The 17,878-nt window shown below is 42.6% G+C and overlaps 1 protein-coding gene across 3 annotated transcripts in view; it reads right to left on the reverse strand.

Moving 5' to 3' along the window:
* Positions 1-17,611, reverse strand: part of LRRC8B (leucine rich repeat containing 8 VRAC subunit B) — a 74,918-nt gene extending 57,307 nt beyond the window's left edge. For 2 of the 3 annotated variants that reach the window (XM_033432308.2, XM_033432305.2), the window contains exon 1: positions 17,441-17,611. The gene's annotated coding sequence lies outside the window, so the exon portion shown is untranslated. The remainder of the gene's footprint in view (positions 1-17,440) is intronic. The other variant, XM_004263003.3, reaches the window with a different exon arrangement.
* Positions 17,612-17,878: the final 267 nt, after the last annotated feature.

A 17,878-nucleotide genomic window follows, 5' to 3' on the forward strand; every position in this document is an offset into this window, starting at 1 on the left:
AACATTTATCATATTATACTAAACACTACTTAAATTACAATAGAATTGAGGTCTCTCCTTCCTCCAGCAGAAAAGAGGATAGATGGCTTTATCAAAAAAATGCTGTTCTGCAACTGACACTGCTAGCTGTCATTGGAGTCCTGTGAGAGACAGGTTCAGCCTATCTAAACCATCCATTAGAATATTAATATTATACGTTTTCTTGCAAGTAAACGAAAATTACAAGGGGTGAGGAAAAGGCTTAAATTTTTTAAAACTCTGGATAATCTAGGCCAATGTAGAAAAAAGGGTTTTTCAACTTTGGACATTAACAGAATTTAGCAATAGTTGGTAAAAACAACAGCTGCTAAGCCTGGTAAACCCACATGAGATTATTAGGTCAAAAATCACAGAAATACAGAGAACATTTCAAAACTCCCAGCACACTGACAACAAAGCACCAAAGTGAAATCTCATTAGGAAAGGAAATGGTTTTAGAAAGAACTTTTTTTTTATAAGACTGCTGCACCATGTGTAACATCTCTGAGGACTTCACTAGAGAGGAAAAACACAGAATCAAGAGTGAACTACAGAACAGTTTCCTTCCTCTGTTCCCTTTCCCCTCTCATCATTCTCCAATGCACACACCAGGCAACTCTCTGCATCCTTACAACTCATTCTCCATTCACAAAAACACTGATACAGAGATTTTAAAAAAAAATCATCATTTTTCAAAAATGAGATCATATTGTTAGAATAAACTTTCTCTCGTCTAGATCACTTTAAGATAAGGAAACTACCAGTCACTGATTCAGTCACCTTCATGCAGAACAGGAAAAGAAACAAAGGAGCTCCAAGGCTTCTAACAGATAAAAATGAGAATTTTATGCTCTCTAGATTTATGTGGCTTCTGAGTATTGTTACCCATGCCGATCAATTATCATGAAAGACTTTTCAAAGTTAAAGTCTACACATCGCAAAATATGCATTAAAAATGTGAAGGACCATACGTTTTTTACTTGTTCATTTGCTGAATAATTCAAGGTTGAATTTCAGAGAATGTGAAGATTGAACAAATTTCAGGTTATAACAAAAACTTAGAGGCTTTTCCAATCTGGTCCTGGGACAGCTATAATTTCTTCTAATTTGTAGTGTTCCTGTACAATCAATAACTATATAAAAGCCTAATTTTCCAGCATTAGGTACTTTGACTCTAAAAATAACCAGGAAAAAGTCCATTTAAGCCTAGTTAACTGAAACAACAAATTATAAATCATCAAAAGACAAATCAAGTGGAACCTACCCTAATAGTTCTTCCTAGGTAGATAAGACAAAACAAGCCCAGTGTTTTGTGAGGCCCTTACAAGTAGCTGATGTGAGGATGAAGTAGTCAAGTTCGCTCAGTATATTGTAACACTCAGTTGTGGAAGCTAATGCTCACTCACCACAAGATAACCAACCACATGTAAATATTCTTCTAAGCCCTTTATATCCATTAACTAATTTATGCTCCCAACAACTCCATGAGGTTATCTCCACTTTACAGATGAGGCAACTGAGACAGAGTTATGGGATTTATCTATGCCTGCACAACCAGTAAACTCGTAAGACTGGCAAGAATGTGAATAATCTTCAAAGACATCTCTGAGGGGAATAAAAAGTAGCTCAGCTCAATAAAATGAACAGCACACTAAACGTACATTCGTTCATTCACCCCTTCCTTCAGTCATGGGTGTAGCAGGAGGAGTCAGCAAAATGACTAAGGAGAGTGAACTCTTATCCTGACTAACATCTACTTTATTTGCGAGCTAAGCTACACAGTCTCTCAGAACACCAGCTTAATCGTAAAAATAGACATAGCTCTACCTGGCCTTTCTCCCTTCACATTGATGATAACATCAAATGCAATGGATACTCCTTTCGCCCAGGAGGCTTCAGAAAACAACTGCCCATGAAGGAGGAAACTCCTGGCAAATACAAGCCCTGCTCCCCCCATAAAACCTACCCAACGTGCCCACAGTTTTCAAGCCTTCTGGGAAACAAGGAACTGTCCTGTGTGGAGTGATTACCTGCTTTCCACAGACTTCTCCTGTGCAAAAAGAGTCATTATTCTTCCCACAGAACACACACTACTTCTCCCAAGTCTTCTCTCATTTCTAGTAAGACACTCATGTTTAGAAGCTGTCTTAATCCATTCGGGCTGCTATCACAAACTCCCATAGACTGGGTGGCTCAATCAACAACATTTATTTCTCACAGTTCTAGAACCTGAGAAGTCCAGTACCAAGGTGCCAGAAGATTCAGTGTCTGGTGAGAGCTCACTTGCTGGTTCACAGAAGGACCTCTTCTCGTTGTGTCCACACATGGTTGGAAGGGCAAGGAGCTCTCGGAGTCTCTTTCATAAGGGCACTAATCCTATTCTTGAAGGCTCTACCCCCATGACTTAATTACCTCCCAAAGACACCCTCCCCAATACCGTCACCTTAAGGGTTAGGTTTTAACATATGAATTTTGCGGGGGACATACTCAGCCTATAGCAAAGCTATGATTTTTAAAGTTGTGCTAATATAAGTACATTCACTGGTAACCTGAAATTTGAGGATTTGGGGGACTCCATAAATAATCAGAAGGAACTTAGTCCCTTCCTTCTACAAAAAACTGAAAAGTTATAAATTATAGTAAAACTAGTAAAACTTCAGTAAGCATAGATGGACTTATGTAATTACCATGGGATGCTTGTGATGAAAGAAAATGAGAATATGTACTCCTATGACCTCTTCCTCAAGTTTTTTTCATATGAGCCTCCTCTGCTCCATCCCCACTGCCCTTCTGGGTCTCCCAACATGACCTCTCACATCTCCAACACATCCTCCACATAACGGCCAGCATCACTTCCCAAAACAAATCTGATGTTACCTTCTGCTTCAAAACCTTCCTTGTGGCTCCTGTGCTCCTCCTGATGAAGCTGAGTGCTGCTTATGGGGTTAAAAATGTATCTCTAAGGCCACCCCAGGCAGAGGCTGAGCCAGAATCAGCACTGGGAGTTCCAACTCCCACTCTAGTCTCCAGTGTTCTCATTCTTGCATTCATGACACAAAGGGCAATAGCTGACTTTGGCAGGGAGGGCTACACTGGGTATATATTTAAAAAACTCAAAGTGTGAGATTGATTCCAAGCATATTTTCACATCAGTGTAAGAGACATTATAGCAGATAAAACTGGCAAAATACTATTTCATCAGGCAAAAAGAAAGGAGCCACATGGCCAAAGAAACAAGATTTTAGAGCCAAAAAGAACTTCAGGCCCTCATGCCACAATGCAACAGACACATAGAATGTTCACCTACTTTAGCTCCAAAAATTTGATTCACATCCCATGACTTTACATACTAAAACATTGTGCTAAAAACTATTTTCCCTCTACATAAAACACAAACATAAAACATAAGTGATGCATAAGTGTTTTATAAGTGATTATAAAACATAATATTCGGGGCTTCCCTGGTGGCGCAGTGGTTGAGATTCCGCCTGCCAATGCAGGGGACGCGGGTTCGTGTCCCAGTCCGGGAGGATCCCACATGCCGCAGAGCGGCTGGGCCCGTGAGCCATGGCTGCTGAGCCTGCGCGTCCAGAGCCTGTGCTCCGCAACGGGAGAGGCCACAACAGTGAGAGGCCCGCGTACCGCAAAAGAAAAATAAATTAATAATAATAATATTCAATTTAAAAATAAGTGTCTGGAAATTGGAATTGGTTTATTGGAATATTTTATTTAATCTTTGGGTATTTCATTATGGGTGTCTAAGAACCTGATACTTGAAGATGTAATATATGAAAGAATGAACATACATGTGGGAAGGTTAAAAACTACCTGTGGGCACCTTCACCCAGATTTTATGGAAAACACTAATTTCCATAATATAGAGAGAATATTTAATTGTAATTCTAAAACAAGCACAAAATAAGTGCACATTAGTTTAACCACTTATTTTTAAAAATTCAATGGATGGGAGCAAATACTGCAAGCTATCAGTAATCAAGACAGATTTGTATTTAATTTTTTAAAAAGTCTAATACTGATAAATACTTTGAAGGGAGGAAAACCTAAGCTGGCAAATCTCCTCTACTGAATGATTAAGTTGAACAATACTAACTCAAGCATAGGATTAACAACTGGTAAACCATAAAACCAGCCCAAGATTCCTCCCATGTAATATGCTCCAGTAGATTTGTCTTTTGCAGTGGGGTGACTCTGTGGCATTTATTTCTGTACTACATCCCCTCCACAGGCTCCTAATGCTCTTTGCTCACCTTCATGATTATGGGTAAAGAAAGGTCTGGTGAAGTGTAGAACAATGGGAAAAGTAGGGCCTGAATCAGCTCATAACCCCAGTGCCCCCTCCCAGTTGGGTTGGTCCAGTTCTACCACCAATAAAGAACCACCCATGCCTGAAAAAACCCAGATCCCTTTTTAGCATTGTGAACCATGTAGGAGATGCTTATTATATCTGCTTTGTTCTCTATTTCTACGGTGCCCATCACCATAGCAACAAGGCACACAGATGGAAAAGTAGGCTAGAAATACCTAGAAATGGGGGTGGGGATGGGGACTATGGAAGAAAGGGCCTTTCACTGGTTAAGAGAGAAAAAGGCTAGAACTCTTCTATCAACACAACACTACGGGGCACTTCTAATGGAAAAAGTAGGTCTTCTTTGCAACAACAGAAAGCAGCCTAAAAACTCAATAAATATCAGTGCTTGTAGGAGGTAGAGTGGCTAACTTTTGGAGGTTTTAAAGCCAGGTCTATTTTATTAGAAAATCTTTTGTGCAAATCAAAACCTTTACACAGCATCCAATTTTGGAAATTACACATTAGTTCCGCAGCGTGTATGATTACTACTTAAAATTTTTGGTTATTTTGTTGTACTAAAGGTTGAGACATCTGTTAAGGAAGTGTGGCTGGGAAGATAAGTTGATACAATGAACATTTTCCTGAAAGTGACAAGTTTATCTTCCAAGTTTTTGTACAAAATATCCCCAGAGGAAATCACTGGGTGGAGTGGTGAGGGTGACTGTTGTTTCACCCTAGGGAGTCCCTGTCCCCGTCAAAACTGGGACAAGGTCTTTCCCACCTCCAGGCCCTCTGCTGTCTGTAAGAACATCTTCACACTCCAAGGTCTCTATTTTGGTTTTTGTTTGTCTTTTCCTTTTCTACTGCCAGCCTGAGTCCTCCTTGTTCATAATTTTCTAGGACATTTGGAATGCTTGGGATATTATTTATATTGTTACTGGTCAGGAAATAGAACAAGGAGCCACACTGGCCACATAAGCTACTTGGGGAGGTTTTCTACGTAAATAAAAATGGTGTATATATTAAAAAACAAGAGATGATTTATGGACCAAATTGAGAGAGTTTAACACTAGCAACTTAGAGAGTTTAGCAGAAAAAGCAATGGACAACTTTATGGGAATCTTAGGTCCTTGACTCAGCCGCTAACTAGCTGTGACACTGGATGATTTTTACTTTCCCTTTTTCAACCTTAATGTCTTATCAGTAAAAAGAAAAACTGAGATGGAACAGGGATATGAACTTGAGGTGTTCTAAGGATGATTTCAAGGCATGTTAAAATGTTATGCATATGTGTGTAGTATTCTGGGAAAGACCCTCAAGGATACCTATAATATAAAAAGGTTAAAAATCGATACTCTGTAAGATCTCTTCCACACAACTCTAGAATACCCTGACTTGAATCAACTTACCCAAATAAACTCAAGGCTTTGAGCTCAGACTCAGGTGAGTGTAATACTCAGGGCTTCTCAAAAGTCCTCACCCAAGGGACGCTCTCCCTGACCACCCTGTGTCACCAACCACTACCAGCCGCCAACCGCTCTCTAGCCCTGTACGCTGCTTCATTGTTCATCAGAGCACTCAGTACATGATATTATATGTTGGATTTGCTTATCGTCTATCTTCCCTCCTCTAGGATGTACGCTCCATGCTGTTTTCTTCATTGTTGGATTTATTCTCAGTGCCTGGCAAATATTAAGTGCTCAAAAAATATTGAATAAGTTTTTTCTTAATCCATAAAATGAAGCATGGCAGACCCAAAATTCAAATACATTTTTTTTCTTTTAAAAAATCTGGTGGGGGGGAGCTTCCCTGGTGGCGCAGTGGTTGAGAGTCCGTCTGCCGATGCAGGGGACGCGGGTTCGTGCCCCGGTCCGGGAAGATCCCACATGCTGCAAGAGCGGCTGGGCCCGTGAGCCATGGCCACTGAGCCTGCGCGTCCGGAGCCTGTGCTCCGTAACGGGAGAGGCCACAACAGTGAGAGGCCCGTGTACCGCAAAATAAAAAAAAAAAAAAATCTGGGGGCCTGCTAAGAGCAATGTACTCTACTAAGCATTTTGTGAGCGTATCTGTCTTACTTAATCTTCATATGATCACATTAAGGCAAGCTTTTCAATTTTTAGAGCCTTCTATAAAGTAACACATCTGGGAAAAGGAGGCAGGCAACATACTGTAGAAAAAGTTGTTTCATCAGGTACCAGATCTACAGCTAATTTGCAGAGTCTGCTGAGACAAGCCACAATCCCCTTATAAACTCAGTATCCACATTTGTACCCATCTCCCACAGGTCATCAGGAGAATAAACGTGCATATAAATGCTTCAGTATGTTAGAAGTGATGTACAAATGTATAATAGAGTAAGCAATGTGGTGGGGGGTCCCTGTAAAGTGTTTCAGTAGGATCTGCTACAAGCTGCTGGGAGAAGGCAAGAGCACAGGGGACATCTGTACAGTGTCCTTACATACAGGGTGTCAAGAGCATCCAGGATCCAGGAGGACCCAATAAAGACTTACTATTCAATGGGAATGATAGCCAGGCTCAACTCCTCTCCCTTCAGAATGCATTACTCTGTAAAGAAAAAAATGTCCCAAACCTAGCCTGGGACCAAACCTTTTTGCATGTAATTCACAACCTCCGCTTGGAAAGAAATTAGCATTCCTGATAAAACACTGCAGAAAACTTTTTTTCAATGGGATTAAGACTTGCTCTTAGAAATCAGTCACCCACTGACCTAGGTGACTGTCAGTCAAGCACCTGGTGATCCTTACCAACATTCTATTTGTATATAGTCTAACAATGCGTATAAAAAATTATGTATTATTTCTAAATATTCTAGGAGAGTTTGAGTGTACATTCCTAAAATGGATAATGGTGATTCTATCACTTTGGTATCAAATTAGCTTCCATCAAATCTTTTTAAAAGAGTGATAAGCTCTAACCATGCTCTTTCCCTTTTGAATGTTTTTGTCCACCAAGAAGAAATCTTTAAATTGGCCTATTGGGGCCTTTTTCCTTAGAGTTGATAGCGAATTTGACTGAAAAGTTTTCTTTAGCACCCAAACCAGTTGATCTTCAAAGTGGGGTAAGGGGTTTGGGGGCTTTTTGTTTTTGGAAAGGAGGAGCACTCTGGTAGAATCTACTTCCAGATCACCAATTAACCCTCGTCTAAAAGTATGTGCTTCAGAACACCTGATGTCCAGCTGGTTCCTTCTGGCCATCTCCCTTTTTTCCCTTTTCACAGTCATCCGCTCCCCACGTTCCACAAGAAAGGTAAACATCTCATTTCTCAGGAGTCTGCTTGTGGTGCATTGCCTTGGGGAGTAAAAATCTCCAGGGCTCCAAGCTGAGGGTCATTTGAAATACCTGTAGGGTTATAGATGTTAAGAAAGTGATTGACTTTCAAGACTGAGAAATCCTTTTGGGAGTTGGGGTAAGTATCCATTTCTTTGCTTCAAACAACACTGGAGGGAAACCCAATCAAGTTGTTAAGACAACAGAACATGGAAAATCATTTTTGTGATCAATCACTAGGTAACTTTTGTCATACAGCTCAGGAGTTTAAAAAATAGAGTGGAATTATACTGCCTTCATTCCCATACACTTACATATGTGGTAAGGTGTCTTAAGCATTGACACTTAAAAAGAAGCCTTGATTATGAAGCCTATCTTATTTTAGCAATAAGTTTTACTTATGCATAAGTAAACTCTTTTTAAGCCCCAGGCATCTCACTGAGAAGTTATTTTCCATAAAATTTTACCTATGCTTAATACTTATTCATCAAAATTCTAATATACTTGTTCTGGTCAATTGTATATTAGTCAAAATCATAAAAACTCAATCCAAGTGAAATTTTGTTTAACATTTAGAGGCTTATTGTCACAAGAACTTAAAAAATATATAGTGTGTATATATGTGCATCACAAGAGTATGATAAGGTAATCAATGAAAGATTTTCAAACATAAGACTGTCAAATGGGGATTAGGTTATATAGAAGAAGAATGAAATGAGTTCCACAAGGGAAACAACTATGTAAAAATTCCCAGCTTTTCTAGACCAGCTTGTTTGTGTGTTTTTTAAATGGATGACACGGTAGATATGAAATCACTGTGGTATTTAATTTAGCTTCCACTGGGTACATTAAAAAGAGTGTTTTTTTAAATCAATATTTATAATATCAGAAGTGCCATTTTTTACAACTATAAAAAAATTTAGACATTAACTTTTAAAATGTATGAGGAGAGGACACAGTGTTTCAAAATCCTTTTAGGGGGTACTGGACAAAAATCATTATCAGACACTTGATTCTAAACTCCTTTATTCTAAGGACTTCCCTGGTGGTCCAGCAGTTAAGACACCACGCTCCCAATGCAGGGGGCCTGGGTTCAATCCCTGGTCAGGGAACTAGAGCCCACATATCACAACTAAGACCCCATGCAGCCAGATTAAAAAAAAAAAAAAGGGCTTCCCTGGTGGCGCAGTGGTTGAGAGTCCGCCTGCCGATGCAGGGGACACGGGTTCGTGCCCCAGTCCGGGGAGATCCCACATGCTGCGGAGCGGCTAGGCCCGTGAGCCACGGCCGCTGAGCCTGCGCGTCCGGAGCCTGTGCTCCGCAACGGGAGAGGCCACAACAGTGAGAGCCCCGCGTACCACCAAAAAAAAAAAAAAAGTTGCTTCTATCTTGCTGTCCTCTGTGCCCAAGTTTAGTCCCCAAAGCCTGGAATTGAAAGCACCCTTGGGGATCCTAAACTGCCTGTAAGCCAAGAACCTGTGCTGACCATCTAAACTTTTGACTTCTAATAGAAAGAGCCAGAATTATTTCAGTAAAGTCCAAAATCTGAGTCAAGCATCCCCTGCAAATGGCCAAATCCAGAACTCTAAACACAGTAAACGTTCAGTAAACACTAGCTCATTAACAAAATATTTTGGTCATTCAACTGATACCTATTGACAGCATATATACAATAACTCTTCTTCCTACTTCTAACCTTCAAGGAAATCTTTCAGATTTCCAAATACCAGTCAAAAGTACATTATTGAAACAAAGCCCTGGACTAGATAATAAGTATACTGAACTTTATTGCCTAATTCTTTCCCACATATCAGTTTACATGCCAGGTATAATGCCTGGCTCAGGAAGCTCACTCGGGAGATGAACAAAATTCATCCTTTATCATGAAGGAGCACCTAGGAGGAGGCAGAGGCATTCTCTGGCAGAGGGAATATAACAGATGCACAAGCATCAGAGGTGACACAGGGAAGGGATTCAGGAGCTCCTACGAGTGGTAGGCAGAGGGAAGGGTCTGGAATGGTCTTTCACAATAGGTATGCTTGAACTGACTCTTGAAAGATGGGTAGGTGTTTGACAAGGGGATATGAACACAGAGAGAGAAAAGGAAAAAAAAGCCACGGAGTGAAGCCATCTGGCCACCTTGTACCTTCCTCTGCACTGCAGACAGTTTAGGATGGCTGGTGCATGGGGGTGTTATTGCGCACGCTGTGTCCATGGTGCACGCGTTGGTGATTTAGAAATGACGGGGGTGGGGGGAGTGGGGGGCAGTGAGAGGTGAAGCTGGAGAGTTGTAGAAGCAGACGGAGGAAGACTGTATTATATGGCTCTCCAAGGCATTTGGAATCCATCCTTTGGCAAAGCAAGTCATTAAAGGATTATTAAACCAGGTAGTCGTGGTATGAAATTTGCCTTTCACAATGATTATTTTCCTGTTGTGTGAACAGCCAATTTTGTGGGGGGAAGATAGGAAAGACTACAAACTGAACTACCATTTGGAGGCAATTAGCAGCAGTCCTGGAAAAGACTCAAGGCAGTCAAGAGACTGTAAAGGAAGGGCACTGTTGGGAGGTACCTTAAGGGTGTGGCCTCTGGACAAACTGGTTACCATCCTTTAAGGAGCAGTTAAGGGGGGAACAAAGCAAAGAGAAGCCCAGAGTGAATTCTACGCATTTTAGGGTTATGTAATTGGGTAAATGGTATTGCTATTTGCAAAAATATGGAATCTAAAGATGATTAGCAAGTTTTGGTGGGGGAAAAGGTATCTTTGGTACACTAACTCCAGGCACTTACTGTTCTATAAGGCAGGTAGCACCGGTGATATCATCCCCATTTTAAGTTCAAAGGGGTAATTTTTTTTTTTGCCCCAAATCACATGTAGCAGTTTGGGGAGTCCACGACACACCAGGCTTAAGGGCAGATATACAAGCGAGCCAAGATCCATGCTTTCCCGTAACTTGTATTCTGGCGTGGGCGGGGAGGGAAACAGAAGATAAACAAGGCAGCAAACAATAAACCAAAGCCTGAAAGGCTAGGACGGAGAATGGCAAGGGTACTTTATCTGAGGTGATCAGGGAAACTATACCTGAGGTCATTGGAGCTGACCTTCCATTGAGAAGGAAGCAGCTACGCAGATTCATAAGAGAAGAGCGTCCAGGCAGAGAGCAGCAACTGAGAAGCCCCAGAGGTAGGAACAAGGTTGGTGTGCCCTGGAGGAGGAATTCCAAATACTGGCATGTGGTGAGCGACAGGAAGCCCCAGCTCCAAAGGCATTCCTGGGAGGGCGGAGGTGAAAGCCTTGAGCCCCCTTAGGGCAGTGCTAGCAGAGCATAAATACTCTGGGAACCTGCCCACCAAGCACAGCATTGTGCATCCAGAAACTGCATCATGACTCACACTTTTCGAAGACAAGTCATTGCTCAGTTGCCTATTTCGGCATTGAAATAGGGCCAGGAACAAACTCACTTAGTTTTGCCTAGAGAGATGAACTTTAAAATCTTCAGATGAACAGAATTCATCTGCTCAGAGCAAGAAATAACCTGCAGTCCAATGGCAGGCGATTCTGCCCCCAAGGCTCCGTCATGTCCTCACATGTTACACGGGAGCAGAGCCTCCCAGCCACCCTCCAAGGCCCTCAAAGGGACTAGAAAGGTAACATTTTCCCCAAAGGATGCCCCATGAGCTCAGCTGGAGAGGATAAGGAGAAATGGTACCCCAGTGCCAAGGTGCCAAGCTGGGTCCTGTCAATGAGAGCCTGAAAGCCTTGGAGAGACCGGATGTTCGGCTGCCTGCTGGCTCTGAGACGCGCCATCCCAAGCACAGCAGTCCAGCCAGCTCTCTGGCACACACTGCCTACGCCTCCCCTCCTGTGGTCATCTTCCACTGCTGCTTTGTGGTCTACCTATTCTGCTAACATTCCTTCATGCGCCCCCATTCAGTCAAATGCCTTCAAATTCCCCTCGCTAAGGGTGATGCAGATCAACCCTCTGACCCTCTTTGAAAAGATCCCACTTTACAGCCAGTTTTCTCAGATGCATCTGCTTGGTGTATCCAAAAGAAAAAGTAGCTGAATTTAAAGTCTGTCAATATAGCATGAATAAATTAGAAAAGAATTAAATTGTTCCTGAATTAGGTGACCCCTTTCAGAGGATCACATAGAGAAGTTATATATTATGAATACTTAAAGATGACTCCAAACATTACGGCTGCTTTGGAACGGTGCTGGAAACCTGTGGCACACTCTGATCCCTGCTTAAGGCAGGCTCATCTCGTGTCCAAGCTCATTTCAAGCCACACTTCCACAACATCTCTGCTCCCGCTCCCTGGCCAATTTTTGTTCCTAAAGTCACCATACAACCTCCAACCATAAGACGCTTGCACATACTTTCACGATACCTGTATATCTCCTTCTTAATAATGTTGGTAGTAGCAATTTTTCATGTATTTGCAGTGATTGATTCTCCTGTCTCCCCCAGTAACCTGTAACCTCCATGGTGGTATGGACCACGTGCATTTTTGCTTACTGTTGTGTCCCTAGAACCCGGCACGGTGTCTGGCACACAGTAGGTGCTTAACAAATAGCTGCTGGAAAAAAATACTATGAAATATACTCACTGGTGGAACGTTTCTGCTTCTGAGAGTGCATGTGGCAAAAAATCATTCAAATCAAGGCTGGAAAAGGTTAAGGCTGAGCTATTCTGGTTTTTATTTATATAGATATATATACACACACAGGAAAGACTTTGCTAGGTTTAAACTGATTTTGGGGACAATTCTCAAAAAGTCTGACTAACAATTTAACAATACTCATTTGGATATGTATGGAGGTGACCAATTTTAAAACTTTTTTTTAATGGAATAAGAGCTCATTTTCAAAAAGGTTCATCTAGATTAGGCCAAATTAAAAAAGAAAAGCTACCACTTACTTCATCAGGCACAGTTTATTAGGTAATCTACATACATTTTTTTCATTTACTCCTCATATCTGAATCTTACCCCCAGGTTACAGATTAGGAAATTGAGGATGCAAGAGGCATACTGAGTAAGTGGGAGAGCCAGGATTCATACCCAGATCTTTTTGATTCCAAGAGCTATATCTTAAATCTAAGCCACACTATAAGCTAAGAAATAGGTGTGACATTGAGTAATAAGGCGTTGCTCCCTCCCATGATAAGGTACAAGACTACAGTCTAGTACCATCGATTGGGGCCAGTATTTAAAATAGGATTTGGATGCCAACGATGTGGTAGTAGAGAAATGAGACAATTCATGAAAAAGGAATAAGGAGGAATATGAACTAACATTTACTGAAAGCTTGTTTTATGCTAGATACTGGATACTGGATTAGATGCTGTCATGTTACTAGTTCTTTTAATCCTAAGAATCCTGTGAGATGGATAACAATAGTCAAGAAAAAAAAAAGGTGTAGAATAACAGTGGTGTTCGACTACTCCAATGTTCCTTTCCCCCATCTTACTAAGGATGTGAAAATCCCACGTTTTAGCTGGGCATAAGGTTGTCTACAGTAAGGACAATATTCCCCAGTCTCTATTCCAGCTAGATGAGGTCATATTGCTAAAGTCTGGTCAATGAGATTTAACAAGAAATGTATGACAGTCTCCAGGAAATTTCCTTAAGAGACCCTGAGCTCTTGCTTTTCCCCATCTTCTTCCCTTCCTTCCATCCTCCCTTCTACACTTGGAACCTGGATGTGATGGCTGAAGCTCCTCTTAGGACCATGAGATTGAGGGCCTCATTTGATGTTTGCTAGTTCTAAAAGGTGGAACCAGCCTAGGTCTCAGAGGACCTGTAAAGTCATAATACCAGCTCTGGACTGTCTCTCTATAAGCTTTTTTTTTTAATGTAAAAGAGAAACAAACATCACTTTGTTTAAGCAATTTTTCTTTGAGGTCTCTGTAACTGACAGCTAATCTTAACTAATCCAGCAACTCATCCAAAGTGATAGCGTAGGGTTCAAACCCAGGCTCATCAGTCTGCACAGTTCACGCTCTTAGGCAGAAGCCTGAAGAACTCCTGATTATAATCTGCAGTAGACTTGAGGGGGAGATGTAAAAATGCTGAAAAAAATTTGAAAGAAGAAAAGAAGGAAGGGTTGAATATGCTTTCAAATCTGCATACCTGAGACAATCAAAGGGAATATGCTACTCGACAGTAAAAAATTTATAGTCTCCATCGTAGATGGGCTGAGGAAGATCTCAGTCACCCGCATGGAGCTGGAAAGAGAAGAGAAATAGAAGCTGTGTAGCTGATAATGTCTCTGAAAGATGCTGTTGACCGAGGAGTGGGCATTGTAGAATAGAGCCCTGAAAATGGCCACAGGATGAAACAAACAACAAAGAATTACAAGGAATCCTGAAACTGAAGAAGCAGGAGATGAAGTTCAAAGATACACAGTCTGGAAAGAAACAAGCAGAATCATATGACCCATATCAAGCAGAATCACATGACCCATATCAAGACCAAAAAGGCCAAAGTAAAGGTCAAGGTTGAAGCTCTGACAACTCATTTTAATTCATTTCCTTTACATGGGTTCACAACAGCATTGCAGAAGTGAATTTAAATTGTGTTGCAATTGAGTAGAATCCTAAATAAGAGGAAGTCATAGAACAGGGAGTTTATTATCACCCTTTGTTCTATTTCTAAATGAACAGCACTGAAAAGAACTTAGCAGAGAGATACAGTGATTGGAGTTAGGTCTAATTTTATTTAAGATCAATCTTAATGATCCAGAAAAGGAAAAATAAGTTGTTATGTCTGCCAAAGACATTATTTTAAACACGAGAAAAAAACCTAAGTCATAATAAAGATGTGTAGGAAGTTTCGAAAATATAGATAGGGAATAAAATGCAAGTGGGCAATAGCAATAAAAGAAAAGGCAGCAATATGAAAACAGACATGACAGAAATTAGAATGCATTTTACAACTGGTTAAAGAAATTCTATACTATAATTGGGCCTCCCAAATTCGTATGAGTGGTCGCGGGTCTGTACTGTTTGCAGAGTAAGCAATACTCCCTGCGTCAGGAGAGCAGCGAGGGACATGCTATATAGAAGGCAATGAAAACCATGCCACTGAGTCTGGAGTTAACACGACAGATTCAGCATACATTTGTTTCTGATAATATCAGTGTAAGCTAGAAGGATGCTGGAAAGAGAAGCAAAAAATAAATTTGGAAATTCAACTTGAGAAACACTAAATGAACATCAGATATTAAATAGGCTATTTTTTATGGGCAGTAAAAAATCAAAAAGGAACATAAAAATACTTGGATACCATCAAAAAAGATTTTAAAATTACAAAAACTTTTTTATAAATAAAAATTTTGGCTCAAGCAAGAATCTTCTACATATTATTTCCAACCTTCAACTCCAGAAAACAAGACAAAAAATCACAAATTTCAAACCACTGCAGGAAAATACCCACACAGCCTAAAAAAATGTGGAGGGATAACGGAATATTATTCAGTACTAAAAAGAAAAATTATCAAGCCATGAAAAGACATGGAGGAAACTTAAATGCATAATACTAAGTGCAAGAAGCCAATGTGAAAAGGCTACAGACTGATTCCAACTATAAGACATTTTGGAAAAGGGAAAACTGTGGACACAGTGAAAATATCAGTGGTTGCCAGGGGTTGGGGGGGCAGGAGGGATGAATAGGAAGATCACAGAGGAGTTTTAGGGCAGTGATAATATGATATAGTATCATACTCTGATGATATTATAATGGTAGATACATGTTGTTATATATTTGGCCAAACCCATAGCATGTACGACACCAAGAGTGACCCCTAATCTAAACTATGGTCTTTGGGTGATAATGATGTCTCAGTGTAGGTTTATCTATTGTATCAAGTGTACTGACTCTGGTGGGGGATGTTGATAATGGGGGAGGCTATGCATGAATGGGAGCAGGGGGTACATGGGAACTCTCTGCAGTTACTCTCAATTCTGCTCTAAAAAATAAATTCTATTTAAAAAAAAAAAAAACTTGAAAGACCTGGTACCCTTTTCCAGTGATATTGATTAGGGCCCTTTTCATTTTAATTAACGTTGGTGCTTTCATTCTGAGGATTCGGAGGAATGAAACAGCAATGGGGAGGGGAATGGTCTTTAAAAAGCAAATCTTAACTAGTCAAATGAAAACACTCCCAATGTGAGAATCTTCCTGTTAGGCTGGACATGTTGGAACACTTTTCCAATTTAAGAAAAAAAGAACGTTTCAAAGAATAGTAAATTTAATTCTAACATGTAGTAGATGGATAGTAGGTGTCATGACTCAACTGTACACTCAGCAACAACACTGTCCCCCTCATTACCTGAACTAAGAGTAACGTCTGATATGTTAGGGGCCCAGTCACTTGTAGGATTGGCTGTCATTTTATATTCCTTCAAGGGTGAAGCTGTTGACTATGGAAGCCAGGGGCAAAAGAAAGTCACCTTGGCACTCACAAATCAAAGAGCACTTTCGGTTCTCAGGAGGTGGAAACTCAGCACGTGGAGGGTACTGGAATTTTTAAACAATTATACTGCAGTTTGATTGCTTCTGTGTACTACAACCTGACACTTAGGTTTTAGGAGACCTAACAGTCTGATAAAGGCACATACCATTTCATTTCCTCTTAGAAAGCAGTGTACACTTTGCCTATTTTAAGTTGGTTAACTATTTGCAATTTAAAAATTTCAGGGCTTCCCTGGTGGCGCAGTGGTTGAGAGTCCGCCTGCCGATGCAGGGGACACGGGTTCGTGCCCCGGTCTGGGAAGATCCCACATGCCGCGGAGCGGCTGGGCCCGTGAGCCATGGCCTCTGGGCCTGCGCGTCCGGAGCCTGCGCTCCGCAACGGGAGAGGCCACGGCAGTGAGAGGCCCGCGTACCGCAAAAAAAAATCAATAAAAATAAATAAATAAAATTTTCATACCGATATCTTTTTACGGACTTAAAAAAAAAGTTTTTGGCAAGGCGAATTTATTCAAGGAAGTTCACAGGTAGGTTTTCGTTTTTAAATCAGGTTTATCCTTTTTTTGGGGGGGGGTGGGAAGGGGGCTGCTGAGAGGGAGTCTTTCTGACCACAAAGAAGTCTTCCACAAATGTCATCTGACTAAAGGCAACCTATGGACTTTGGGAAGTCAGGTGAGGACACAGAGTGATGAGCCAACACCCAGCCTCCCCCCTTCTGACCTCTCAGCACCTGCTCAACTGCAGCCCAGTAAGGGGAAACTCTTAGCTACTCCCTCGAAATGGGTATAGGTTGCTCCCTTCTCCTTCAAACAAACGAATGCCAACACCACCGTTAAACTGTAGGCGAACAATTGTAGATTTCCCACGAGCAGAAAATGTTTGCCAACCAACAGCGCCAGGGCAGGGGGCAAAGGAGAGCGACCCAAGCGCGGACGCCCTCCGGAGAGGTCTGCTCATCTAGGGAGGGCGAGACTCCAGCCCAGGAAACCAGAACCCGGTTTCCGCACCACCCTGAGGACTCACACTCAGGTGCGGCACCGTGACTGCTGGGGGAGACATGCGACCGCACCGTCGCGCCGCCCACTCCTCCTGCCCCGAATGATCCCAGCACCCAGAAGTCCCTCGGGGGTATCACTTCTAGCCCAGAGACGAGGGAGTGGCAAAACCGCGCCTCATCTCTCTAGCCCAGCCACCTGCCCGCAGGCCCGGCTCGCAGGTGAGGCGCGGACAGGTAACCGCACCTGCTCGGCCACCCCCACCTGCTGCGTCCCCTCACCCGGTCCTCCGCCCCCACCAACTGGGTCGGCTCGGCTCCTCCTCGGTGACCAGGGGCGTCTCGCCCCGACCTACCTGCGTGCCTCCGGCCCCGGGATCCGGCGCTCCCCGCGGGGTGCGCCCCGCGCCGCTCCGGGCGCGCCGGCGGCGGCCCCGCGCCCGCACTTCCTTGCTGCCGGCTGCTGCGGGCTCAGCGGGAAGCCCCAGCGCTGCCAGGCTCACCGCCTCCAACCGGCTCCATTGTGACGCGGCGTGTTCCGCCGGCCAATCGGGGCGCGGCGGCGCGAACCGCTGACTAAGTTCGCGGGGGGAGAAGGAGGGGACTGGGCGGAGGCAGGAGGCGGAGGCGTTGGCCGTGCGGCGGCGGTGGCGGCTGAGGAGAAGGAGGAAGGGGAGAAGAGGGCAGCAGCTGCTTCGGTAGTTGCTCCTGCTGTTAAATTTGCAGCAGCCTCGGCCCGAGTGTTTGCCCAGCTTAGGGACTGCGGGGGCCTGTGACTCACCCCTTGCTGATGG

This window comes from Orcinus orca, chromosome 1, assembly GCF_937001465.1.
Source record: "Orcinus orca chromosome 1, mOrcOrc1.1, whole genome shotgun sequence".
Lineage (NCBI taxonomy): Eukaryota > Metazoa > Chordata > Mammalia > Artiodactyla > Delphinidae > Orcinus > Orcinus orca.